The sequence below is a fragment of the Pleurodeles waltl genome, chromosome 6 (genome assembly GCF_031143425.1).
Source record: "Pleurodeles waltl isolate 20211129_DDA chromosome 6, aPleWal1.hap1.20221129, whole genome shotgun sequence".
NCBI lineage: Eukaryota > Metazoa > Chordata > Amphibia > Caudata > Salamandridae > Pleurodeles > Pleurodeles waltl.
The window spans coordinates 1,674,229,796-1,674,256,806 of record NC_090445.1 but is presented as its reverse complement, the minus strand read 5'-3'; the positions used below and the strand labels follow the sequence as shown (position 1 = coordinate 1,674,256,806).

Genomic DNA, 27,011 nt, shown 5'->3' with positions numbered 1-27,011 from the left:
AGCGCTACTCTGTCAGACACAATCCTGTGTTGTAACCATTTCCAGCAAACTCAAGGGTTCCCTATCATGTGGGGGGCGCTTATGTTTTATGTAGTGATTAATACAGAGGCACTCGCCTGGCAATCAGATGCGTTCGTCACAAATGTCAAGGGGGGGCAGGGGATATGGGGGCATAACGGGGACAAAGGTGAACAAATAATTTAAAAAAACACTTACCCTTCCCACTGCTGCACTGTCCCCTGCCGCCTCACTTCTCTGCTGTTCTGGTGTCCCAGCATTCACTGGGAGACCAGTACAGGCTCCCCACCCATCCTGGCACTGCTCTCATGCTAAACTTAGTGAGAGCACTTCAGCTCAGGCACTGCCCTGGGGACTGTGCAGTTTCTCCAGCTCGGCTCTTTAACACACCCAGGTTGGAGAAATCTAAGTGCACATGTGTGTTTGGTCGGCCTAAGACGCCCGCAAAACACACATGCGCACTTAGTGCACTCCATTCCTCCTCCGCCCTCCCATGGCCCAGCTCCGCCCCTCCCTTCACATGCTGGCTGAGTCAGCAGCAGAAAAATAAAACGAAAATGAATTATCATTTTATTTTTTTCTGCTGCTAGCTATTAGCCAGGGGGCGATGCTCCTCTGCCATTGCAGAGGAGCCGCCCCTGCTGGCAATCACTAAAACACATGGAAAGGGAAAAATAAATATATGAAAGTAGAGTCATTAACATTTCAGATGGAGGCATGTACTTCCGGAGTACTTGCTGCACCAGTGGAACTGAATGTGAAATAATGCATGTTATCACGTCAGTTTACTTGCAACTTCAATATGAGGATTAGCCAATTGCTTCCTCATAAGGATATGTTACACAGTGGGTGGACTGATTAAAAGTCGAGCACTTATCTGACACTATGGGCAATGTGTAATTGACATTAGGTTTGCAAATTAGTCACAAATTCGAAATCGGTCCTTAACAATGTCTGAAAGTCCTCAATACATTGATTGGTGAATTTTGCATTGTACTGACATAAATCTCAATTTGTGTCGTGCAACATTACATAATCACACATTACAATTCACAAATGAAACGTTCCACCTTTTTCCTAGTTGTGAATATTCTTAGCAACTTCATAAAATTTGAGCATCATTAGACCCAGCTCCTACTTGGTGAAAACCAGGTGCGCACTGTTAAAAAAAAAAAGTAAGTAAACATTCTGAAAGATGGAACTTTATGTTCTGATGTTTTGGTGAGGACCTTGGCAGTACAACAGAGGAGTAAACTGAGGAGTAAAAGAATAGAGAAAATATGTGGGCAGAGAGTAACCCTTTTCGGTCAGGAGCAGGGGAGGTATTTGCTTGTTATAGACAGCAAGTACGTTTTAGATTTGATCTAAATTTAATCACACGGCGAAACACCCACGATAGGCTTGCATTTCTCTCACAAGTTAAGGTGTTGTGCTCTACACACCTGCTGACGTCAGTGAGCTTTAAGTCAACAGTGACCCTTGCAGGAGACCTATTGCAAGGCACTTTACTCCTCCCAATCAGCACGACATTTTTGCAACGCATGCCTCCGTCATCTGTTCCCAGATTCTGAAGCTCTTTGTGAAGCCACAAAGAGCAGGGATGTTACTCTACACATAATGTGGCTGTGCCATTTACCTTAAGTGTAGGGCATTAACGTCACAAGGCCACCGCGATATCCGTTGTAGATCTATGCTTTATGTATTTCGCAGTGCCTACTTATGACCAGCAGATGGCACTGTGGCCCAAGAAACATTTTAACATTTTATTGCAGAAGATTTCATCCAAACTTTTACTGTGTAGGGATGAAGAACAGATATTGGAAACCTGTCAGCTAAAAGCCAGGTGGCTTTCAATGTTTGTTGTTAAACAGCTCAATAAAAAAGTCATTCTTGTGAACGTGTGACTTAGCAATTTCAAGATCAAATTCTGGCCACTTTAGTATCGGCTGTAGTTAGTGCTGAGCATGCGCACTTGGGTCTTTCTGCCACGTAAACGGTACATTGCGCCTAGATAAATCACCTTTCTCTTATAGGACGTCGTTCGTCACGGTGGTATTCTAAAACAAGTGATGCATTTTTTTGTTAAAGTTCATAGTTTATTTTGTTGTTGTTTCCATTTACAGAACATTACAGCAAAGGGCGTGAATACAGGAATGATAGGAGGAAAAATGCAGTCACTTTCTTGTCTTTGTCACAGTTACGCGACTTCTCATCAAGGCATTAAAGGCCCCCACCATTGAAGAGAAACGCCTACTTCTCTTCTCACAGCCCCGCATCTCTATCAATGCCCAGCAAGAAGCTGAATATTCTTTTGTTACACATATTATGAGATTTTTCTCATGTTGCTGGCGGTCAATCAGAGGACTCGCTGGAGTCTGAGTCCCGCAGAAGTAAGATGGCCCAAAGGAAGTAAAGCTCCCTGAGCCAATCAGAAGGCTTAATTTTTAAACTGGCGCTCCCTCAAGATTCTCTTCAGAGCCAACCACCCACCTATGCAATTATTTTTTACTCTTAATTTCTCAAAAACTACTGAACGGATTTAAACCAAATTAAAAAAATAATAATCTTTCGACCAAGATCTGGCTTCTTTCCGAATTTGTGGTAATTCCATTCAGCAGTTTTTGCTGTAGGCCATCTTGAAGAAGTCCATGGAAAATGAATGTGGATTTTTCATTTTCAGAACCACCTTTTGTCTTGGGTCCCACTTGACAGATCACCCCGGAACTTTACAGGAAGGAGCTGAGGTGGATGAACTTTATTTTTGGAAAGTTTTGTGAAGGTTCATCAAATGGGCACAAAGTTATTGGCAGACAAAAAACCCTTTTTTTCAATGGAAAAGTAGACCTAACCTAACTATAACTACCTAGCGATATATTTTATTATATTTATAAGTATATTATAAACTGTCTGTATACATACTCCCAATCTATGCCATTATGCAGCCTCCTGGGAGATGTAGTGCTACTAAAATGTGATACAACCCCAATACAGTTAAAAAAAAAAAAAACAACATACCACCGTTACGGTGCCTGATACATTTCAATAGACATTAATATTCTCTTTTCTCCGCAATTTTACATACGTAAAGCTATATCCTTCAAATATGTGGATTTATATACCATCCCTCCCATTGCTAGTGGCTACTGTTGCGATCTTCTATGGTACTGCACATTTAATATTGTGGCCTTATTCTGGACAGTATAAAGTGTTCTATATACAGTGTCTCCCAATACATCTGGTCTATCTCAGGAGTTTGTCGATTACCACAATCTTAAATCCTATATCCTTTTGAGATCACTTTCTCTTCTAACCAATATGAGATTTGTTAATTTTTGTGAATTTTCTTTTAACATGACCATTACATTTCCACATCGTACTACTTTGTCAATAAGTTCCATCAGTACTCTATGTAAATTCAGCTATCATTCAGTAGCCTAGTGTAAACATGTAAGAGTGCACCTCTTGATTCAGTAAACTGTGGAACCCCTCTTGGTAGCATTAACTCGAAGTAAATAGTTCTATTCTCTTACATGGCCTGGGAGGCAATCTGACCCACTCCTGCTTACAAAAACTACTTAGGCTCTGTGATGTTTCAGAGGATATTGTTTATGCACAGCTGTCCTTTGGTCCAGCCACAGCATCTCACTGAGGTTACTGTCTGGACTTTGAATTGGCCACGCCAGAATACGGATGCTTTTCTATTTCAGCCTTTCAGTCTTAAATATACTTGTGTGTTTTAGATCGTTGTCCAGTTGCATGATCTATTTTCAGCTAAGGTTTAGGTGTTAAACACATGGACTCTAGAATTCATTGGTTTGGAGAGAAATTTATGGTGAACTCAAAATCTGGCTGCAGCACCATCCCAAATTATCATTCCTCCACCTCCCACCATGCTTAACTTAGCCATTGGCATGAGGTTTCTGTGAACATATGTTTTTGCCACCTTGCTGTGCATTAGAGCCAGACAATTCCACTTTGGACTTGGACACAACTGGACAACAGTGGAGAAGTGTGGCTCAATGGTTAGAGCGGCAGACCCTGATGCAGAAATCTGGCCCGGGACCAGGGTTCAATTCCCGCCTTGGCGGGTCTTGGGCTCAATTTCCTCGGACCTGATAATTCTCGCATCAGTGCCTAATCTAATTCATGGGTCCCACTCTGTGACTCTGGGCAATAGCTTGCTTAATCTCCACAACGGCCCCAACAGCGCTGGGATGCCTGGCTTCACCTTGGAGGTTGCGCAGGAGTCGGCACCTCACAGGGAAAAGCCAGGAGGGGTTCCACAGCGGTATGCCTACAGCGCCTTGAGACCCTAACGGGTGAGTAGTGCGCTATACAAATACAAAGTTTTTTTAACAGTTTTTTACTCTATCTAAAGAACATTTTCCAGACCTTTTGTGGTTCATTCATTTGGCATTTTGCAAGCCTACATAAACTAAAATGATTGGTGGAATGCTTGAATCAATCTCAGCCACTTGTAATTACTAGGGCCGCTTCCCAGGCAATGTTTTTGTCCACCATGCTTTCTGCCCTGGCAATTCAGGCTGGGATGTTCCTATTGGAGCAGGATGAAGACTGATTAGCTTGTAGCTGGGCCCAAACTGAAGCGTCATGGTGTGCAAAATATTGATGGACTGGAAATGCAAGTAGAGTGATTGCCAGTGGCTCAGAATGACTCGTACATTCCATCCATCACTTTTTGTATACTTCAGTCTCCACACTCCCCAAGTGTGATAGGTATGCCCAGAGGTGGGTCCTGTGCTCACCGTGCCATTGGAACCAAGCTCTGCCCAACTGACGAGCCTTAGTCAGGGCAAAATCGGTCTTTGTTTGCTTGTGTTCCGGTTCAGTGAGGATCTGGCTTGGCAGTTTAGGTTGGACTCTTCCTATTGGAGAAAGGTCAAGACTGATTTGCTCATAGCTGGGTCCAAACTGAGGTGGGATGTGCAAAATGATGATGGACTGTGATGCAGCCTAAATGAGTACCAGTGGCTGAGATTAAATTTCATAATGATAGAAACATGAACTCCAGTTTTTACTTATTGAGTTTACCGTATTGACAGAGGCTTGTAGATCTTTGGATATAGGTTTGGATATCGGTATACTTTTTGAACAACTTTACTATTATGTTTATTGGTTGTCTGCCCTGTATTGCATGTTTCCTGTCGCTTGAATCGTCTTTGTATTGTAAAGTTGTATCTGTATGTGAGTTATTGTTATAAAACACCTTGTGAACCCACAACCCTCATCTGGACAGTTGTATGGTATTGATGTCTTGATTCCAGTTTTGCACTGGACCTCAACTCATCCAGTCACCTTCTCTTGATTTAAGCCTTTGACTGCTCCCCACATCTGCACAGACAGTAAAAGATGCTTAGGGACCCCCACCTTCTGCTGCAAACTGTGTAGTTGAATGCAGTTTTTCACGGACACTGAACGGGAGATCTAGGCCTGTGAAACTAGGACCACCCCAGCATATGTATTTACTGTTGTCTGTGTCATGAGGTGTCCCTGACGTGATCCGTGCAGTTGTAAAGAAGAGACATTGCCAGTTCCATGAAGGTTCTTGAGATGTTTGGAGGTGGTAGAGTTAACTCTTATTTCTTTATGGTTTCTAATTGACAGATCAGATGGTTGATGGATAGAGAACCTTCAGTCACAATTACAAATATGATGAAAGTGTAGCTGGATTGTGGAGACTTCCACTTTCTTCAGAAGTGCTGGTCAGTCACCCAGGACCTTTAGTGGGATTGGTAGTTGTCGGGGGGTTCTTTGTCAAGAGAGATGCTCCAAGCACCAGGAGGACAGGATCATTGAAGGGCTTCTGGACACTGCCAGAAAATATTAAGGGAATGAAACTCTTGTGGCAGACATAGCACTTAGAGTTTTGTGGTGTCATGTTATCAAGGAGGGATAGTGCTTACTGGGAAATGGACAGGTTATTGAGTAATGAACTTGGATGTTCTTAAACAGTTGTCACTCAGGATCGGAAGCTAAGTGAGGGATTCTATTAGGACATGATCTGGGCTGGGGCAGTTCTCAGAAGGGGTTGAGTGGCGAATGTGGATGTTTATTGGCTTTGGCATGAAATGTTGGCGAGTGTCTTGTAGTATGGCAACGTGGACCATTCCTCCTGACAAGGTGGAGATGTGGCTTTGTTTAAAGATGGGCTGAATAGTCTGGGATTGTTCACATTGTTCTGTGAGTCCTGGGTCTTAACTTAGGAGTTGTTTTCCTTCTGGGAACAGTCAGTTTAGGTGTGGCAGATGTCTCAGAGCTCATGATGTCATGCAGAGAGGCCTTGAGCTCTGGCCCCTTGAGCCGTGGACTGTGCAGATGGCATTCATATATAGTATTGCTCATTGTAACTCTTATTCATGGTACGCTCAAGTCTGCACTAAGGCCTCTGACCTATGGCAATTTCATTTCTGCAGGTAGGGGAGGTTCATCTCCCTTTTTTTGTCCCTGTATGCTGTGAGGTGGTTTGCCTCCTTGAGGAAAATAGAAATCTTGCAATGCAAGAGAACAATTGTGTGGTACACATTGTCACTCATCATTGCACCAACCCTAGTTGAAACTTTGACCTGTGGTTTAGAGTTCAGCCTTATAGTAGTAGTTTTACTTTCGGAAATGCATTTTTACTGAGTGTTTGTAGATGTGATTATTCAAACATGAAGTGTTATGGAATCTTATGTTTGGTGTATTTGGCAGTAGCAGAGCGTGTGCATGTGTAATCAATCCATCATGAGTGGTCACTGTTCATCCTGGAGGCCTAGACTGCACCCTATCAGCAGGAGGATATCATTCATCATATCTCTCAGTGAAACAGCTGGGATCGTGACTCAAGTTACATCAGAATATCTTCTTTTTTCGCACCTGTTGTAATTTGCAACTTGAAAAAGCTCCCCTAAGTTCTGTTTCATAACAACTAGTTTTTCACTTGCGGCGCTTGTTTCCATGGCATTATGGCGGAGCACATCGACTCATCCTGCAGGGATCAAATCTGTGAAGTACAAGTTCATCAGTTTTTTTTTTCCCAACATATGCATTAATTAAACGAGCATTTAATTTATGTTGCATTATGTATAATTCCTTAAAGGAGCAGATTTTCAGAACTATCTTAGAGTGTGTTTTTATGTTTGGCATTTGTTCTTTTTACAGTTTTCAATGTGGGCAGATTATGTAATATTCTTCTTCTTGCTAAGTAGCTGGCTTTAAGTCACAGATGAAACTAAGGGGTGAAATATAGCCTTATAGCTGGAGCGGGCTATGTCGGCCATTAAAGGCCCGCTCCAGCATTAAAGGCCTGAGCCGAAGGTGAGGGCCTTTGACAAGGGAGTGGGACTTAAATGCCGGTATAGCCCAGCTACGAAGGGCAAAAAGACTATTAGTACATTCCGCCACTAGAGGGCAGAGTGTTCTAATAAATAACACAAAAGCCTCTCAGAGCCCAAGGGAATTGAAATCCTCTCGGGCTCCCTCAGGCCTTTGTTCATAGCAATAGCTGTGAACATGAATGCTGTGGGCTTCTACTGGCCATTAGAAACTCCATTGTTTTCAGTGGTGCTCCCAACATTCTAATGCTCTAATCGAATTTATAATGTAAGTTATTTTATGGCCTTGATTCATAAAGCTCACTCCACAAAATATTTTATAATTTAGCGTTTATGTTTGTGTATTCATGTGTGGCAGTAGTGTTGTTGGCATATTTGTGCATGTGTTCCTCTAATCTTGGCATGTGCGACTTTGTGTACGATCATTACGTTGTTACAGGTGGATAGGACGAATTTGAGGTTGAAAAACACTAGTATATTCGAGTGTCTCCATCGACCTGATTTTTGGAAATATTAATAGATCTGGTTTGTTATGCTCAGGGAGAACTCCCCTGGTAGGTGAGGATTATTTCAGAGGATTTCTGAAAATGGCTTTAGTATGGTTCATAAACGGCTGGGGTGAGGGCTGAGGCATGCATTCAAGGAACCGGTAGGTTTTGGCGCGATGAATTACAGTAGGAAACTTTCAACACCAAAGGATAAGGGGCTTTGAATAATCTGACATTGAGCTTTACAGAAGTTAGACTGATAACTGAGCTCCATTGGGCATAACAATTATAGATATTTCAATGGGTAATACTACTCCACAAAATTTGCAAGGTTGAAGGTGGAGTGTGGTGGAGTATGTTGAAGTGTGGGGCTACCGGAATACCATAAATTCACCAGAATCAAAGAAAGAGGCAGTGCCTTGTAAGAGAATTACCCTTCTGCCAGATACTAGAAGAATGAGTGTCCTGAGTTACCGGCCTCCTAGCAGAGGTGCATTATGTGCTTTGAAGCCTCCACTCTGGCGGTGTGCAGCGCCTAATAAATGCAGTCAATACACAAACACTGATAGGAAAGTTCATTTGATCCTCCAACATGTTCAGAGTGAACAGTTGCTCAAACAACTCACCATCCTGCTGCTGTGCCCTAAGCACCTACAGATGTAAAAAAAGTTTTGAATATAAAGTGGTTTTATAAATACCAATTTAAATGACATTGAAATATCTGAGTTCTGTGTCATACGCTTGGCATTCTTTTCTCACCGACGTAGCTTTGTCGGCTTTTTCTGCTCATTCTAAATCTGGCCCGTAGTTTAAAACTTTCTGTCTGTTTTTCCAGCAAGCAATTAGGAATTTCTCATTAACTTAAATGAACTATTTGTGGTCCACCTCTTCCACCTCCCTGAGGTTTCTCCTCAGATCTCTGGATACTGAGACCTCACACTTTGGGGTGCTGCTCCTGCAGTATTGGCAGCCTATGGCTGTGTTTTCCACCATAGTAATTCTCTTTCAAGCCTCAACACCGCCTACTATCATTCTCATTTTGGTCAAGGACTGGATCCCAGCCTCTCCTTTGCAGAAGCATCAAGCAGATTTCTGCTGGCAGCCTTCTTCGATTGTACAGACGCCCAGTGTCACAACAGTTCTCATAGCTGGCTCACAACATCCAGAATTTCCATCTGGCCTTCTCAAAGAACAAGACTGGTGGTGAGGAATAAATAGCATGTTTCTTTCCTGTAGGGATTTGGGATGATAATATTACATTTGCTGGGAATTTAATGAAAAGCAAGTACTCTGATACTGTAGTCAACAGTGACGGCAGCAGACGGCTGCTGCTTGGAAACCAAGTTTGACATTGTGAGATGGGGAAAGAAAATTGTATTTTAGGAGGAAGGAATCCAAAAGCAGAATCTTGCTGGTGAGTTAGGGATACAAGAACTCTGAGAGAAACAGACCGTAAACGTGTGATCAAAATTCTGCTGGTGAACCATAGCGTATTTGTATGTTTAATAATGCTTTATTGGATAAGTTAACAAACATTAGTACAAAAAGAACTGCATTGGAGCAAAAAAAAAAGTCATAAGGATAATTATACCTATAAAAAAAATTATATACACAATGAGAATAAAATATTGTACCATAAAATAATAGCATTTTTGTTATATTTTAGTAAAGAAGAAAGAGAAGAGAGAAAATAAAAATAAAAACAATGCAAAATGAAGATCACATGTTCTCAATAGAGCAGTCATTCATTCTAAATTAAACAAAAAAGAGATAGAACACAAACAAAATAAAGGACATTCAAGGAGGTTCAAAAGCAGCAGTATTAACAGTAGTATGAAAGGTCTTGTGTTGTGAAAGAAAAGATGTGAGAGGAAGCCATAACTTGTCTCTTTTAATTAACAGTTGAATAGTATTAGCATTTGCTCGATCCGTTCTGCGATTATAGCAAATCAGATTCCACCAAGCTACAACAGATATTTTTGTGGCATCTTTCCAATTAGAAGTTATAATTTGCAGTGAACTAGCAACGAGTAAATCAGCCAGTTTGCCAAGTAGGGATTGGAAATGCCAAATAGGTGAGGTACTACCCAAAAAAATATGTAATGTACTGCAGGGTACATTGATGGACAAAATTTGATTGACTTTATCCCAAACTTGTTTCCAAAAAGTATAGACTGAAGGACATTAAAAAAACATGTGCATATCATGGCTATTTTCTTCAGAACACAACCAGCACTTACTGTCTGTAATAAGTTAAAATTTATAAAGATCTATAGGAGTACAATACAACCGATTATAAAAATAAAATAATGTTTGGGTTGTAGATGCTGAACGGGATGTTGTATGGAGTTTAGACATATTTGTTTCCATGTAGATATAGGAAAATTTTGATTGAAATCCTGTTCCCATGCCAATTATATTTTAGACTTTGGTCTCTCGCGACTGGTATGTGTAAGAGCTCTGTATATAAAGGATGCTGGGACTTGTGAGGAGAAATTATAAGGCTGGGAAATAGGCTGTGTAGAAGAGGGAGCATCCAAAGTATGAGATAATAGCGTATTTGTAAGAGTGCACAAAGCACAAGTTAATATAATGACAATATGGTGACCCCTGTGGTCATCCTACTTCACCGTCCCTCTCCATTACAGACATCAGACCCTGTTACTTCAGCAGATGGTACTTAACAGCATGGGAGAGACTGACATAGTTAGAACCGCTCCAAGTGATGCCTTCCATCTTCTTCCTAGACTGCCTTTGATGGAATTGTTCAAAATGTACACAGCCACATATTTTAGCAATTCTCTAAGATTGCTTAGTGGACTATACTAGATAACAAATGTTTAATTGTAAAACATGTAGATATTTCAAGAAATTTGAGAGAAAAAAAAAAGTAAAGTTTTCATAGAAAGATCCTTTTCATCTAAAAGAAAATTTAAGAGCTTGCATGGTGCGGTTTTCTTCCAAACCTCTCTTGAAAGGAGCATTCCTCCCTAATTTTCATCTTCAGTTAAGAGAAAAGGACATCTTGTATACAATCTAGGTGGTTTCTAACACCCTTTCCGGGAAATAGTATGACTGATTTGTTTTTAGAGCACTTGTTATTTAGAACATAATTATTTTTATAAGGCTTTTAGTATGTTTGCTTCATCCCTGTGAGACATAATTTTAACCCATTATTCACATAGTCTTCGCGCTTGGTGGATATCTGAAACTGGGGGTTGAGGGAGCATCACTTGAAGATGCAAATGGAGGCAATCCATACTGGCTTATCTGGTAACCTCATATGGCGAGAGAAGGCAGCCCAGTGGGGAATACCTTCATTGTTAAAGACATGTGATCAGTACTGCAGGTAGAGCTTGCTTATTTGAAGATATCAGCTAATGCAACCTACAAGGTACTTAGGATAGTGAACTTTTTACTGAAAACAGGACGCATTGTCGTATTATTTTCTGCTTCTTGATAGTCATAGCTATAACACTTTCATTGACGTTGATTCAGCAGAACTCAAGGTGAGGTGACATCACTTTCCTTATGGCCCCACCTTGACATCATCTGGTTAGCCCTTGCTCCACATGTAATTCCCCAACATGTTCCTGTTTGCTGTTAGGGTGTTAGAGTAATGGCAAGGATAAGAAACTTCTGCTACTTAAGGGCCTCTTAACACCTCTGTTTACTTTCTGATCCCACCGCTGCCTTCTTGAGCCCTGAGACGAAGGGTAGCAGGGCCTGGTCTAGCGAAGGGCAAGCCAAGGGTAGCAGCTGGTACTCATGGGTAGCTTTAATGGACAGCAAAATTCCATTCCACGTCTTGTCTCTGCCATTGTTGCTCCAACCCACAAAATGCCGATCCAGCTTCTCCCCTTCTGCTCCTGCAATTCCAGGGCAATTCACAGATGATACCATGTGCAGAGTAGAACATTCCATCTGCACCTCGAAGGGTGGAATTTACTTTTGGTTTTCGCAACTATTAATTTATTTGGTAACCCATTTCATGCTGCACTGTACTCTAAGGCTTGTGGTTCCCGTAACTCTTGTTAAGGCAGCATGTGGTGCTCTATGTGTAAAATGCTTATAAAGTACAAACTACACCAGAGGGAAGTCAACGCTCAAGTCAAATGGAGATGAGAGCAAAAAGGAAAGGACTTGTGGATGGTAAATCGGCTTCAAGTTCTGGATGAGCCTGAAAACGTATTAATTAAGGGGGACTGTGAATATTGTAGAAGTCAGCAATGATGACCCCCAGCATCAATCAAGGAGACGAGCTCTTTGAGGAGAGGTGAAGTACCCATTTAATACCCTAATAGAGATGTTTCTAGAATCACGCATGCCCAAGACGGCCGGCCAAACATACATACGCTGTGCACTCTCCCTCAGTGCTCGTCAAGCCTGTGGCCCCGCCCCTTTTACCATTTTTGGTAAAAGGTTTTGCAGCTGCTGGCGGGGTGTGACGCTCCTCCGCTGTAATGGAGGAGCAGCGCCTGAAGATATACTAGATACTACTGTGTTAAAGACAGCACTTACATACATACATTCGTAATATGGAAGATTTTTGATTCGGAGCCTTGAAAAGGTTGTTATATTGTGATGAAGCCTGTGCCAGGTGTGGGCTGTGAGTCTTGTTAAATCTAGTGTGCCTTCGCAGGTATTCTTCTTTGATGTGGGTGAGCTGACGAGTCATCTCTAGATAACATCATGGATTAATTCAGCCAGGGAAGTCTGATAAATTAAAATGCACATTACCAACCAGTACTCCAAGTGTTCATCTCAGTATTTGTGGACTCACTGCTAGGGATTTATTTTCACTTTTCTGCTCTGAGCACCATGTTAGTTGTTATTTAATTGTAAGTTCCAAATACTTTATAGAATACTAGAGCATTCTTATCACATACTACTTGGCATACCTTTGTATTTTTGTTGACTTATTAACTGACTTTTGGTTCATTTATGACACCCAGACAGGTCATGCTGATTGTTTCCATAAAGCTCACATCAATGAAACATTGTTGATGTTATTACACCATCTAATGCATAACATCCTGTGGAGAGAGATTCTTCTATCAGCAGCAACCTCCTGTATCACTTATCACTAAAATATTCATTTTATTTTGTAAGAACACCAAGTTGTGTAGTTCATTGGTTACAAATGACCGTCCAAAATGGCGGGCCAGAAAACACAGGTGCTGCAACGCACAGACAATGCGGTGCTAAACGACCAGACCCCCACTGGCCTCAAGAGATCGCTTGACGCACCAGCCCATTACTGGGAGTTAAATTACATACCCTTTAATATAGCCAAGACCAAGGTCCTGACCTTTGGATGCAAATGAATCAAAAGTGGCGCTTGATCTATACATACTGGTAAAATTAAGATGTCATCCTACAAATACCTAGGAGTATGGCTGGATGGAAGAGGCCAGACCACGTCACAAATCAAGGCTCAACAGAGCGCTGCCAACTCCTTGATATGTGCCTTCGGTAAAATGCATAGGTCCTTGATTTGCCCAGACCTAGGAGCCCTTACGAAGGTGGACCACAGCAAGCTAGTGCCGTAACTGGTCTATGTCACGATGTCCCTCAAAAACAGGATGGCCAACTGGCTGGATGAAGTCTAAAGCAACTGCTTCAGAATGTTTTCCTCTGTACCAGACTACCTCCCAAACCCAGATATAACTAGAATTCAGTCTGAAAAGGCAGTATCTGTTACTCAATGCAAGTTTTTTGTCTTATTATTTAAACTTGAAAAGGGCCTCGACTGACACCTTAAAATATCTTCTTTGGCCGCATTATTACAGAAGTATTTTGCATGGTCACAGTGCCTGGACACTTCATTGAACAATTCAGAGGCTAGCAAGAAATGGTCTGCCAATCTTCCATCGAAGCAGATCTCGAAATCTCTATTAAAGCATAAAAAGCATATTTCATGGCAACTGGAAAGTTAACCTATACGAACTCCAGTCACTGCCAGTGTACTTATCTCAGCCCATAGCTAAGGGTCAGAAGAAGCAAATGATGAGGTCAAGATTTGGGCTGATCCCTCTGAAAGCGTTTTGGTATGCCAGGAGGAGAAGTGATATGGGGCCAGATGTAGCAAGATATGCTTTTGCGAGTCGGTGCGACTCGCAATTTCCGAGTCGCAAAAGCATATGCAGAATGGTGTCTCAGGCACATTCTGCGAATCGCTATGGGGTCGCAAAGACCCACCTCATTAATACTAATGAGGTGGGTCGCATTTTGCGACCCCATAGCGAGTCCCTGCACTCACAGGGATGGTGGCCTGCTGAAGACAGCAGACCTCCATGTCTGTGACTGCTTTTTAAATAAAGCAGTTTTTTTATTTTTTATTTTGCAGCCCGTTTTCCTTAAAGGAAAACGACTTGCAAAATAAAAAAAATACCGAAACCATTTGGTTTCGTCTTTTCAGTGTAGGCAGTGGTCCATTGGACCACTGCCTGCTCTGAAAAACATTCTGGGCAACATTCACAAAGGGGAAGGGGTCCCATGGGGTCCCCTTCCCTTTTGCGAATGGGTTACCACCAGTGTGACACTGGTGGTAACTGCGAATTGCTTTGCGACCGCATTCGCGGTCACAAAGCAATTTAGCATAGCGATGCGAGTCGCAAATAGGAAGGGAACACCCCTTCGTATTTGCGAGTCGCATTCACAATTTGCGAGTGCAAAATGCTTTCTACATCTGGCCCTTGGACTGTTCGTGCAGACTATGTCAAATAGGGTCTGAGTCGCTTAGTCATGTGGTCTTCATTTGCAAAAAGCTATTACTCCCTAGAAAATTTTCGTTTCATCCCATCTTCAGTTCCCTGATGATACGCACCTTCAATAAGGCAGTTGAATTTTTCTTAAAGAGGGTATCCTCCCAGTTATCCGCCTGTTTCCTGACATTTTTAAAAGTAGCCATCATAGCCCTTCCAGCTGCCCAGGGGTGGGGCCGAGACCTTTAGGGGCCCGGTCATTGCACTTAACCCTCATGATACTCCCCGAGAAGGTTTAAAACTGGGGGAATGGATAGGGACCCTAAGCCCCCACCTACACAGTCTGCCCCATCTGATCTGTCAATTAGCCCCGGCACAGGGCCCCCACTCACAACTCCTTAACGAGTATAATCTTTTACCCCAGTCCACTTTTGTGGGCCCCGCACCCCACCTGCAGTGGTTGTTCCCAGTTTATGATTATTAAGTTACAGCCCCCTCCACTGGGTTGCACATATAGCACTTTAAAAGGCGTTAACAGCTTTAAGCGAGCTCCCCCCCCCTACGTTTGGTACCGTATGGTGCTAACAGCAATTTAAAACTATTGCACTTTAAAGATTAATGGGGGGGTTGACCCTTTCCTTTTTTTGTAGCTTGAACACTCTCTCACTTTGTCACTGTAGGTTCTTCTGTCTTTCCCATCCCTGTCATCGGTTTAATCTGTGGTTTTTATTTGAAAGGCACAGAACCCAGTGGTATGAACATTGGGGGACAGCGGTATTAGCACGGTTTGACAATACGGCCGATATTTGGAGAGGGTCCAATTTTTAATCTTTTAGGTAAATGTGTTTGCTCAATGTTATGTGTTACATGTCTGTGATTTGTAATCAAATCACACTGTTTTGTATGTGTATGCCGAATTTTATCGTCAAGCGTCTGTGATTTGTTATTGTAATGATTTTTAATGGTAGTACAATTGCCAAATAAATCTAAATGAATCAGTGAAAGACATGTTTAAATTGAGAGTAAATATGTAGCTATGTTTCTAAAAATAATTGCACATATTATTGTAACAGATGGCACCTTCCCCTTGCAGATAGGGAACAACCATAAAATAAATAGGAAAATCCCGGGTGCGGGCGCACCAAGCTACTCCCAATCACCCAGGGGATACTACTCTGGGCGGCTCGTAATGAGGGCATTACTCAAGCTAGTGCGCATAAAAACATGAGTTGGATGTCAGAGAAAGGGATTTCAAGACTGATGAACTGCAAGCAGGCTATGCTTTTTCAGTACCTTGAATACACCAGGCTTAGATGTAATTTCTTCTTGTGATTTTTCTAGGAAATCATATTTACTATGGAGCCAATAATGTTGTTTCTTACCTAATGCTTGAGACTTCCATTCGGTAATCCAAAAAGTTCAGCACTACAAGGAAAACCCACGTCTAAATGTGTGGGTACCAGGTCCCTAAGAGATTTTAACACAAACATGCAGCTTTATTTTCTCAGCGTCTGGTGGTGCTGCTCACGGTGTGGATTCTTACCACTAATAATGGCCTGCAACCTTGTAGCTTATGGAGTAGACCCTCACCCAAGTATCCCTCGGAGTTTCCCAAAACTGTAACTTAATTTACAGATTTACCTTCTGGCAACTGCTCCAAGTGACCCGCAGAAGCCCTTTTTTTGATACCAGTCCTAGAATATCAGTCTTCAGTGCTAGATAAAATGTCATCAGAAAAGTAGAAGAACCACAAATGTGCTACTTCACGGCTTAGTAACAAAGCTATAACTGAGCATAACATTAGTAGTGTGAGCCTGCTAGCTGTTCAGAGACATATACACCCTATCGCATAAATGTATAACTTTTTGGCTTGGAAGATCTCCTTCACCTCTGTTGTCACCACAACGGTCATCTCTGTAAGCCTGCTAAAGCCCTTCGAAGGAGCAATGTGATGTAGTTCTGTGCTCAAGGCAAAAGTATGCCAGTTGGATGTGTCACCCATGCGCTGTCACAAAAATGTACCGACTTTGCTGGATTTTGGCGAGCATTCCCTGCGGTCACTAAGTGGCCCCTTTAGGATCACCTAGCGTTATGGAAGCATTGGCCCTGCTCTTGATCCAAAAATGATCCTATGTGGCTACGTCACTAACATTGCGAAAGGGTTGGTGGCGGATGGGATCCCGTCATGAGTATGTGATGTGAATATTGAGGTCTTTGCATTTCAGTGTCTTCAATGAATGAGCATTAAGTGTACACCGAACTAGTGCGAAGAAAATCAAAGAGGAAAATATGCTACAATAGACTTATATAAACTTACAATTCCGGATTTTACTTGTTTGATTGATGTAACTGTAATCCTGTAAAAGGTTGACTTCTATCCAGAGCAGATACAGGTTGAGAAACTCTAATGTATAGTAAAAGGATATAAATCATTAAGTATTCGATTACCCAGATAAGTGAAGTAACCGAATTCCTTACTTAATCAATGCGAGTGTTCAATACTTGTCAGCATGACTGATAGCAGGCATTACTTAAGCATTTGATAAACAATATTGTTTTCTAATACATCCACACACATGTGGATTGTTATTTGGAAGAGTTTTCAATCTACAAGGCCCTCTATTATCATTCTGTTTTTATTTTGAGACATTTTTATCTGTCCCTGTGCATTGTCTGTTTGTAAATGCTGTACGTGTGCAAACGGAGGGAGAGGGTCCTGGTGCTTACTGTCTGTATTATAATGCCAGATTTTCATTGTAATAATCAGGGTGACACTTATATTTACTTTGATTTGAAGAGCTTCTTGGGACATGGATCATAAACACCATAGCTGTTTCTTAAAAGGTAAACATGCAAAATCACTGCATTATTTATTCGTACTTAATTTTCCATTGATGGCCACATTTTCATGAAGCTTTTGAAAGAGTTAAATTTGATGAGAACCTATTGAGATGTTTCCAGCAGTCCAAATGCAGAATTTAAAAGAGGAAAAGTGCCTTTTGTGCCTTCTGGCCAATTGTGTATAAACTATGAGGGGAAAGCCCTTTAACCCCACTGAATCAGGGCCAAAAACACGATTGAATACAAATATACAGTGGGGATAGATATAAAACAAAGTGCCACAGTGAAAACATAAATTAATCACTGGAAAATGATTTCTTAATTCATAATTAAATCTATTAAATTATGCTCAGTGTCTGCAAGTCCCACTCACAGGACTGTGTACAAAACTAACAAAAAACAATGTCACCAAGTGTATTATACAAACATAAAACAAAAAAACTCTTAACAAATGGTAAAATACGAGACAAAAACAATGTTGAAAAAAACATATTTCAAATAGTTCCTTTTAGCACTGTTGTGCTTTAGCCTATAAGCTGCTTAGCCATTCATTGTCGAGCAGTATTTCATTGAGGTAATTCGCATTCGAAGGAATTGTTCTAAAAAAGAAGATTTTTTTTAAAACTCAGACTCTGATATCAAAGTTGATAGATAGAGGTTATCCGAAGAAAATTGTTAAAGAAGCCTGCAAGCGGCCATGGTATATTCCTAGAGAACATCTGTTAACTCCTAAGCAACAAAAAAAGGAGTGTCCTTTGACCTGTGTACTGTACTTACATAGAATCCAAAGGCTAATCGAATCGATTATTGAACAAAATTGGAAACTACTTCATCCATTAGGAAAAAAAAAAAACTTTTTGCATTTAAAAGAGGTCACAATCCATGACGCTTTGGTACAAGCTCCTTTTGCTACGAATGTAAAGAAAAGACTGTATTTGAGAGGTCTGTTAGAACTACCACCAATTATTGTCCACTTTCAATTTAATAAATGTTTGGCATGTAAATATACGAAGAAGAGCAAGTATATAGAAGTGAATGGAAAAATTCATCATCAACTCCGATTTTCAAACTGCAATACACAAAATGTTATTTATTGCATTACATGTCCATGCTCTTTTACATATATAGGTCAGACTACACAGCCAGTTAAAACACGGATCCTACAACATATGTCCAGAATTAGGTGTGTAGTGCATGGTGCTCCATTGGTCGACCATTACATCGAAAAAGATCATAGACCTGAAGACATCAGTTGGTCTACTCTTTATGTGGCCAATAAAACAAAAACAGGAAGAGAGATAGCTTCTATTCTGGATAGAATGGAAGCACGTTTAATTGAAAAGTTTGGAACTGCTAGGAAGGGGTTAAATGACCTGACAGAAATGTGGTCTTTAATCAAGGTCTAAGATACTTATGTTCCCTACTTCCCTTTATAATGTTGATGTTTTCTCTTTTCATGAGAATATAAGATTTGATTTATTTTGTTGATTGCCCATTTTTTATGTATCGAATTGGTTATTATATTTTAACTTTCCTGGAATCCAACATGCGAGTTCAGTTGTCCATAGAATGTGGATTGTATATTTTAAGATGGCCGCCACGTTAATTTCTTGAGGCTTTGTTTCTATCAAGGGTCGGTAGTCTTTTCCTTAAAATCAGAGCGGGGCACTAAGAAATATAAAATAGATCTTGAGAAGGTTAGTTTTTCTGGCAGCGTGCATGGGCACTAATTTAACTGAAACACCGTTTTTTTTATTTGAAATAAATTACTTTTTTGGGGTGTTTTCTTCTTGCTTTCTCTTTTGAGTTTTACAACAATGTCTAATAGTGATTTTTTTGACGTGACGGGAACATCTAAGATCAGTCATCACTATTCACTTAAATTTATGTACACTGGGGACTTAAGGGTGAACAGGGGTGTTGTTCACTCATGGTGGTTTGTGTTTATAAGGTAAGTACTATTAGTGCAGCAATAATGTGTGTATATTGTATATATAGGCACTGTTCCTGATGTCCTGAGGAGGCCAGATTTATAAAGGCCGAAACGTGCCGACTACATCTGTGGAGGAATGTATGTTTGAATTTTTGAAAAACTGGATGATAAAAAATTGGACTGTATTGGATGTTTACATCAGCGATAGAGGGTTTTGCTGATGGACGATACATTATTTACATTACCTCAATTAAATACTGCTCGACAATGAATGGCTAAGCAGCTTATAGGCTAAAGCACAACAGTGCTAAAAAGAACTATTTGATATGTTTTTTTCAACATTGTTTTTGTCTCGTATTTTACCATTTGTTAAGAGTTTTTTCGTTTTATATTTGTATAATACACTTGGTGACATTGTTTTTGTTAGTTTTGTACACAGTCCTGAGAGTGGGACTTGGAGACACTAAGCATAATTTAATAGATTTAATTATGAATAAAGAAATAATTTTCCAGTGATTAATTTATGTTTTCACTGTGGTACTTTGTTTCATATCGATCCCCACTGTATATTTGTATTCAATTTCTGGCCAATTGTGAGCATGTTCTCTATATGAGGGAGAAGATCAGTAGAACATTTGCTTGCAGCTCTTGTCATCTCACTCTAAAAAGGAGTCCACTGCTTGCAGATATCATGAACGCTTCCCAGGAATCCCTCAGTGTATTCACCTTGCGCATCACAGGACATCCCTGCTCCACTCCATGAGTTAATGATACGTTACAGTGTGTTCAGGTGCACCTCCACAACAAGTACCTCCCTCATCTGCTACCCCTTTAATATCACAATAGTATTAAAGAAAGTTTATGCCCTTCAAGCTCTCTATATTTCTTCAAAAGATCTGCACCATATAATTTAGCATATTGAAATGTTTTCCAAAATCTGTTCTTGTGGTTGAGCTGTTTAAGAAAGAAGGGACTTGGCGGCTTGTTTAATCAGAAGGGTTTTCAACTATTATGAGTAACGATGCTCGCTTGGGAGCAGATCTCTTTCTGTGTGCCATCACCATTAATCTTTCTGGTTTAAGGGATCCTTTGGCTTCCTGCCCTTAGCGGTTATCAGTACAGCAGTTTCCACATTGACCTCGGCACACAGTTCCAAGGCTCACTTGGGTGGGGTCTCTTGACTTCTTTTCATGCTACATCATCTTTGGGTACAGTCACCCACCTGTCAGGCATCTGCATTGTTTAGGAGTCTCTGAAAGCATGGCTGGTTCACTTATTGTCCCATCCCCCAGCGTTCAAGTTGTGTACATGGCCGCCGTGTTGGGGGCTTGATGCACAGATTTGTTTGACCTAATGCGCCTTATGCCCCAAGTTTTTGCACCATCGTAAACAATTATATCCCAGCACAAAGTTCAATGCAAGTCCCATGTTATTGATGGAGGAAGCAGAACTCATTACTGTGCTGATTTCATGCAGCTTCTTTGTCCTGACGCCTTGCCCGGGAAATAGTTGGGCTCCCCTTCCTGTTTTCGAAATCACAATGATCAAAAATCCTGGCACTAGGGAGGGGTTGAAGGAGATCAGAGTCTTTCTTCTGACCAACAGCCCTACCAGCAAGGAACAAGAGCAAACTAGGAAAGACATTGAGCCTGCTCAGGAGTTCTCACCTTGTGAGCCCATTCTCAGACGTGGGTACTTACCTCTACACTGCATCTAGGAAAAGGGGTTCAATTACAATGTTTTATTGGCTGAATGTTTGAGTAGACGTCCCTCAGCAACTACTGCTTAGGTTGGAACTTCTTGGTACCTATCAAGACTTTGAATCTAGTACTAAACTTTGAGAGATATCTTAGATACCAGCTCAGTCTTGTTGGTCTTCACACACACTCAAGGCCACCCATTGTGAATATGAGAAAAAAAAAAAATATATATATATATATACCACTCCTGACTACTCAATAAACCCACTCTGGTTATATCTAAACAGTGTCTGAGACAGTCTCTGCTCAATCTTGGTAGCTATGGCGCAAGCAGCAGACTTCTCCCCAGAGAAGTGAGTGCTAGGTTCGAGCAGTACCAGCAAATTTAAAGTAAAGAACACCACACAATAAAATTTCCAAACTAGTTTAGAAAGTTAGTGAACAATGTAATGAGCAAAAAGACACCAAGGTCATCGGACTAGGTTAGGGAGAACTGGACATATGGATTTTAAACTTCTAAAGAAGAAAAGTGTCTTAAAAAAGTCAAGCAATGTTGAAACACAACAGTTCACGGTGGACTGGGACCTGGGAGCTATTTCAGGCAGACACCGATGGTGCAGAGCACGGAAACACCAAGAAGGTTGTCCCTGTTAAAGGCATGCACAGTGTTAGCATCAATCATCTCATTTCAAATCTCATTTTAGATGTTGCAGTGATGTTATCAATGATGTTAAAGAACAAAAGAAAATGGCATGAGTGGTGTAATATGAGAGGTAATGCAGCGCAATGGTATGTGTGAATGTTTTGCGGCCAAAATGCAGTCGCAAAACATTCACATTTTACTGACTCCTTGAATGAGGTGTTAACCCATTCACAAATGAGAAGGGGTCCCCAAGGAACCTCTTTCACTTTGTGAATGGGGTGCCAACATTTTTTAAGCGCAGGCAGACATCCCACGGACCACTATCTACTCATAAATAAAAAGAAAACTTTCTGGTTTTTTTGTTATTTCTTGTTTTTTTTTAAACATATCCTGTTTTCTTTTAAGGAAAACGGACTGGACTTTAAAAAGAAAAAATTGCCTTATTAAAAAAGCAGTCACGGGCATGATGGTCTGCAGACCCCAGCTCAACACCATCCCTGTGATTTTGGCCATTCAAAATGGGTTGCAAATTGCGACCTGTCTCATGAATATTGATGTGGCGGGTCCATTTGCGACCCACTGAGGACTGCTAACAGTGTCAAACACACATCACATCACATCACATCGTGTGATTTCCTAGTAGCGAATCACTAAGATATGCTATTAGGAAATCACAAACCTGCGATTTCGAACATCTGGCCTCAAGTCTTCCGCAGGCTTTGCTTCTGCAGTCTGACCTTATTGCAGGGGCCTTCAAACTGGGGGGCCCCCAATGGGGGCCTCAAGGGGTCCTTGGGGATGGCGCCAGGCTCTGGCCAAAACAAGTATTATGCAGATAACACGCTTTGTTTTAAGCAGAAACAAATGTATTCCAATTTTTAAAAGGTAACAGAACTTAATTGTAATGTTTAAATAAGTTTAGGCATAATTAAATATTGCCAAATGAATAGAATAGTTGTGAAGCATTTTGAGGGGGGGCTGGTGATTATTTATTTTCTGCTGGAGGGCGCAGCATTAAAAAAGTTTGAATATCACTGCCTTATAGAAAGAGTTCTGTTCACATTGCTTTTTGAGAGCTAAAACATATCCGTTTAAAGTTTTTTGTGGTGCCTGGCAATAATAGACAACTCCCACGTTCCACTTTGTATTCTCAAGGCATTTGTCACTGCTTCGCACTGATGGAGCAGCCTTCGAGTGAGATGGAGGCAACTTCTCATCTGCGAACCTCTCCACCATTAACAACTCTCAGAAACTAATGCACACTGCTGTGGCTCGATGTTTGCACTGATGGTCGATGCCACGTGCTGGGGAAATGATTCAGGTTGTGTGCATGTGCAGTGTTGGGGCTTGATGCACATATTTGTTTTACCTAATGTGCCTTATACCCCAAGGGTTTGCAGCATCGTAAACCTATTATATCCCAGCACAATATTCAATGCAAATCCCGTGTTATTGATGGAGGAAGCAGAAGTCATTACTGTGCTGGTAACAAGGCCTCGCTCTGCCTACTTGTCGAGTGCGTTTGCGAAATTGTACTATTTTCTCAAAAGTAATATTGTAACCCTGCTATTTACCACAGGGCAAAGAATGCACGTGGCAGACTCCATGCCCGCTCATATCCGGGAACCAAACTTGTTTTTATTACATTTATACAACACATGGTGCCGAATTAATGTGGGATTATTGCATCCTGCTAACATCTAGGCCCACTAATGACAAATTATAAAAGGTAAAAGAAGTAAAGGAAATTGCAGTAAAAAGTAATATAACTTTGTTAAGTTGTTGTCCTCGTCTGGTCATTAGTTAATTTGAAGAGCGTGTGACCCTTTAAGAAAAGCTGCACCGTAACATGTATTTAGTAGTGTATAAATTAATTTTAGTGTTGGACGTCTAACTTAATAGTTCTTTTTGACTCCTTACAAGCCAGTTTCAAGTGTTATGCAGTATTCTTCGAATGCTCTTCGCTGTTCGATCGATACAAGCCCAGATGAGATGTATAATACACTCAGTGGCGTAGCAAAGGCCCCTGCGGTGCGGGGGGGGGGGGGGGGCAAGCGCCAGGGGGCCACCTCAGCACATTACCATGTCCTGAAACCTCCTGAGTGAGTCCGGGGGGGGGGGGGGGGGGTGTTCCATACACTCTGCGGGAGAGAGGGTGGGGGGCGTTGAAGTTCCATTACGCCACTGACTGTTGAATATACAATGCGTTGGCATTATTTGCATTGGGTGATGATACACGATGAACTGTTCCAGTGGTTCACATTTTTGCTGCACTATTGGAGATATCTGGGTGACGTGGGAGGTTTGGTGGGTGGTGGTGGTTTCAGGTGGTGACCAGGTTTTGACTCACATTTATGGTTGATGTCCCTGGAACATGAGGCATTCATATTTGCCAAGCTGATTTCTTGATTTTGAGTTTGCTTTCATGAGTTGCTAGTGTAATTCAGAAGTATCCCCACTGTTTGTGGCTGTGAAAGGTTTAAAGGATGTGAGGCTATTTCGGTGATGGTATGTACATTGGATGTTTTTGACTTTGTGTCACGCCTCTTACAGGTGATGTGTTTGTTCTTGTCGTGTCTAATGGTTGTGCAGGCCACATGTTCGTGCAGAACACCTTCTCACCCTCCCAGACTGCCTGGCGGTGGCTGTTCTCTAGTGGATGACGGCTCTTGGGAAGAGAGAGGAGAGCGAATGTGGCCTTTGATCTGTGGCCATTCATTGTGGGATTATACATATTTCATAACAATCAGAGAAAAAACAAAATCGAACGTAATTAGTAAACCTGAAAATATCCATGTACAAAGCAAGAGTGCGGATTTAGTGAAGACTTTAAAACGATGGGCATGTCTTTTTTTGCTTAAGTGCATTGTTTGTTTTTAACAATAAAATAATTTGAGAATCTTATCGAAGTTGGCAACATTGAGCAAAGAAAGGAAGCGAGTGAGCGAAGCAACAAGGTTCACGGAGCTGGGGAAATTGTTAATAACAAACCTTTACCTAGATTCGGAAACAAAAATAAATCAATATGTGCTCCTATATGGCATAGAAATTCGATGCAGGGTCAGCAGGCTCTGCTGTAAAACATCCACTGCTCTGGCAGTGGGGAGGAAGAAACAGCAGGGGTCCAAGGGCGTGATTTAGGGTTTGGGGGACGGGTCCCCCCTTACAAATGTGAGGATATCCCACCTGCCGTATCACAAGTGTACTGCATCCTATGGTATGGTGCATTTGTTACAGGTACCCATCTGCAGAACTCTAAAACAGGTCCTAATTCACATTATCCAAGACTCCATCTTATCTAGATGTACCAGACTGCCAGAGATGGGCTGATTTTTGTCAATTACCAAAGTTAAGTTCGATCCCTGAAGAAAGTGATACTGCTGCAAGGTTTAGCATAGCACAATCAGAAACATAGAGATGAACAATATGAGGTTCAGGCAAAGACAATTCTTACAAATGAGATTCTACCAGATGCTAATCTTGTCAAAATAAATCGTTTCCAATGTGCATAATTCCAGTGGGGCTGACAGAAGCAACCAGCCTGTAGGAATTGTGCATTAAAGCCTGGGAATAAGGGTTAATGATGGAGTCAGGTAAAGGAATAGGGATGGAACGATCTCTTGTGAAGTGAATGAATGTCTCCGGGAAGACTAAACTGTACAGAGATTGGACATGGTTGACTACTTACAGAGGTTGAAACACCAGAACACCACAGCCTCTAGACATTGATGTTTCAAGATTATAGCAATATTCTGAGGGAGAGCTCAGATCTGGCTGTCTCTATCTGGCGAAGCTGGTCACCTCTGATGAGATCATTGACATTCCTCCAAATGGGATCTGAAGCTGTGTGTGCCAGTTTCAAGATTTCCTCTCTTGGGCTATACGAAATGATGACCCAATGTCAGTTTTCAACTCATGCACAGAAATGCCTTTTCTTGTGCTGGAATAAATACTCCAAGTTTTTGTTCTCTTGTATTTTTCTCACTTGGAAGAAATTATCAGAAACATTATTATGCCCAAGTTGTATAGTGTATCCCACTGTTCGTCTTTGATTCTCGAGTTTCATGTGCCACATGCAATAGAAGATAATGTGTGAAATCAGGTACATGACACCTATTATGTTGCACTAACTACCCATCCATTTGTCCAAACTCTTACTGCGTGAGATAAAGAAATGTGAAAGTCATTTGTGTGTCACATCCTTTAATATTTTGCCCACTGTAACAATCACCTCCACAGTCTGCTTAATAGATTTCCAGATTCTTTTCAAAAGACTTCACTGATTTCAACCTTGGTAGTTTGTCTAAAAGTAAAACACAAACTGATTGCAAAGCATTTTGTTATTCAGATTTGTAGAGCCCGACAGACTATCCTGACGCTGAGCAGGTGTGAGTCTAGCCAAATTAGTTGTAGGTGAGTTCCCACTTCAAAAATTACAAATAGTAAGCGCAATGCTTGAATAGTTGTTTAATGCATCAGAATGAAGAATTCAGTTCCATAGGTAAATAATCCAAATGCTTAATGACAGTCTTAGAGTTGAAATTAGGTTCCAAAGATCAGCAATGTAATAGTCCAATCAGACAATAAAGCGATCAAACCAATGTTAAGAAAGAAATCGAGTAGCGGTATTTGAAGGAGGAACAGCCAACACGTGTTTTGCCCCTTTGGCGGGTAGGCGGGGGCTTTCTCAAGGCTGTAGAAGATATATGTACAATATAAGTTACATATCCAGCGAAAATATTTCTAATATGTAAGCATGCTATCCGTGCAGGTCATGCAGGGCCTATTGTGCTCCCATGCAGTGAAATCTATAATTATAAAAAATATGGTGCATAGAAGAATCCCCAGTGTGAGCCAGAAGCTAAGATCCTAAAAAGAGTATTTAGATTATTACAGTGGACCCATAAATTAAAGTAGGAAAATTCAAATTACTGTTCTCAGGTTTAGGGAAAATCAAAAGAGAGGAAAAGAGGAGTACAAAAAAATATAAGCAAGTGATTGTAGTCCTAATCATTAGGTGGAAAAAAGAATACATACTGGCACTCGCGTGATGATGATTCATGCTCCAAAGAGATATATAAATCAACAGGTGTTGTTAGACACATCCAATAAGAGATATTAGTGTGGCCAAAATAAAAGACGCTAAAAGAATAATAACGTACCCCGGTACAGAGCTAAATTGCGAGCTTCTGACATCAATTGTCACAATTTGTGAAAAAGGAATCTAGACACGAAAACAAGTTTTGGAAACTCTCATATACATTCAGTTTTAGCTGAATAGCACAATGATAAAAAATACCCAGACATTGATGGTATTAAAAATCTCCCCCATGAAGAACCATAACGC

The 27,011-nt window shown here is 41.1% G+C and overlaps 1 protein-coding gene across 1 annotated transcript in view; it reads left to right on the top strand.

The window, feature by feature from the left end:
* Positions 1-27,011, top strand: part of TTLL11 (tubulin tyrosine ligase like 11) — a 490,512-nt gene that overhangs the window by 134,627 nt on the left and 328,874 nt on the right. The gene's annotated exons all lie outside the window — the stretch shown is intronic.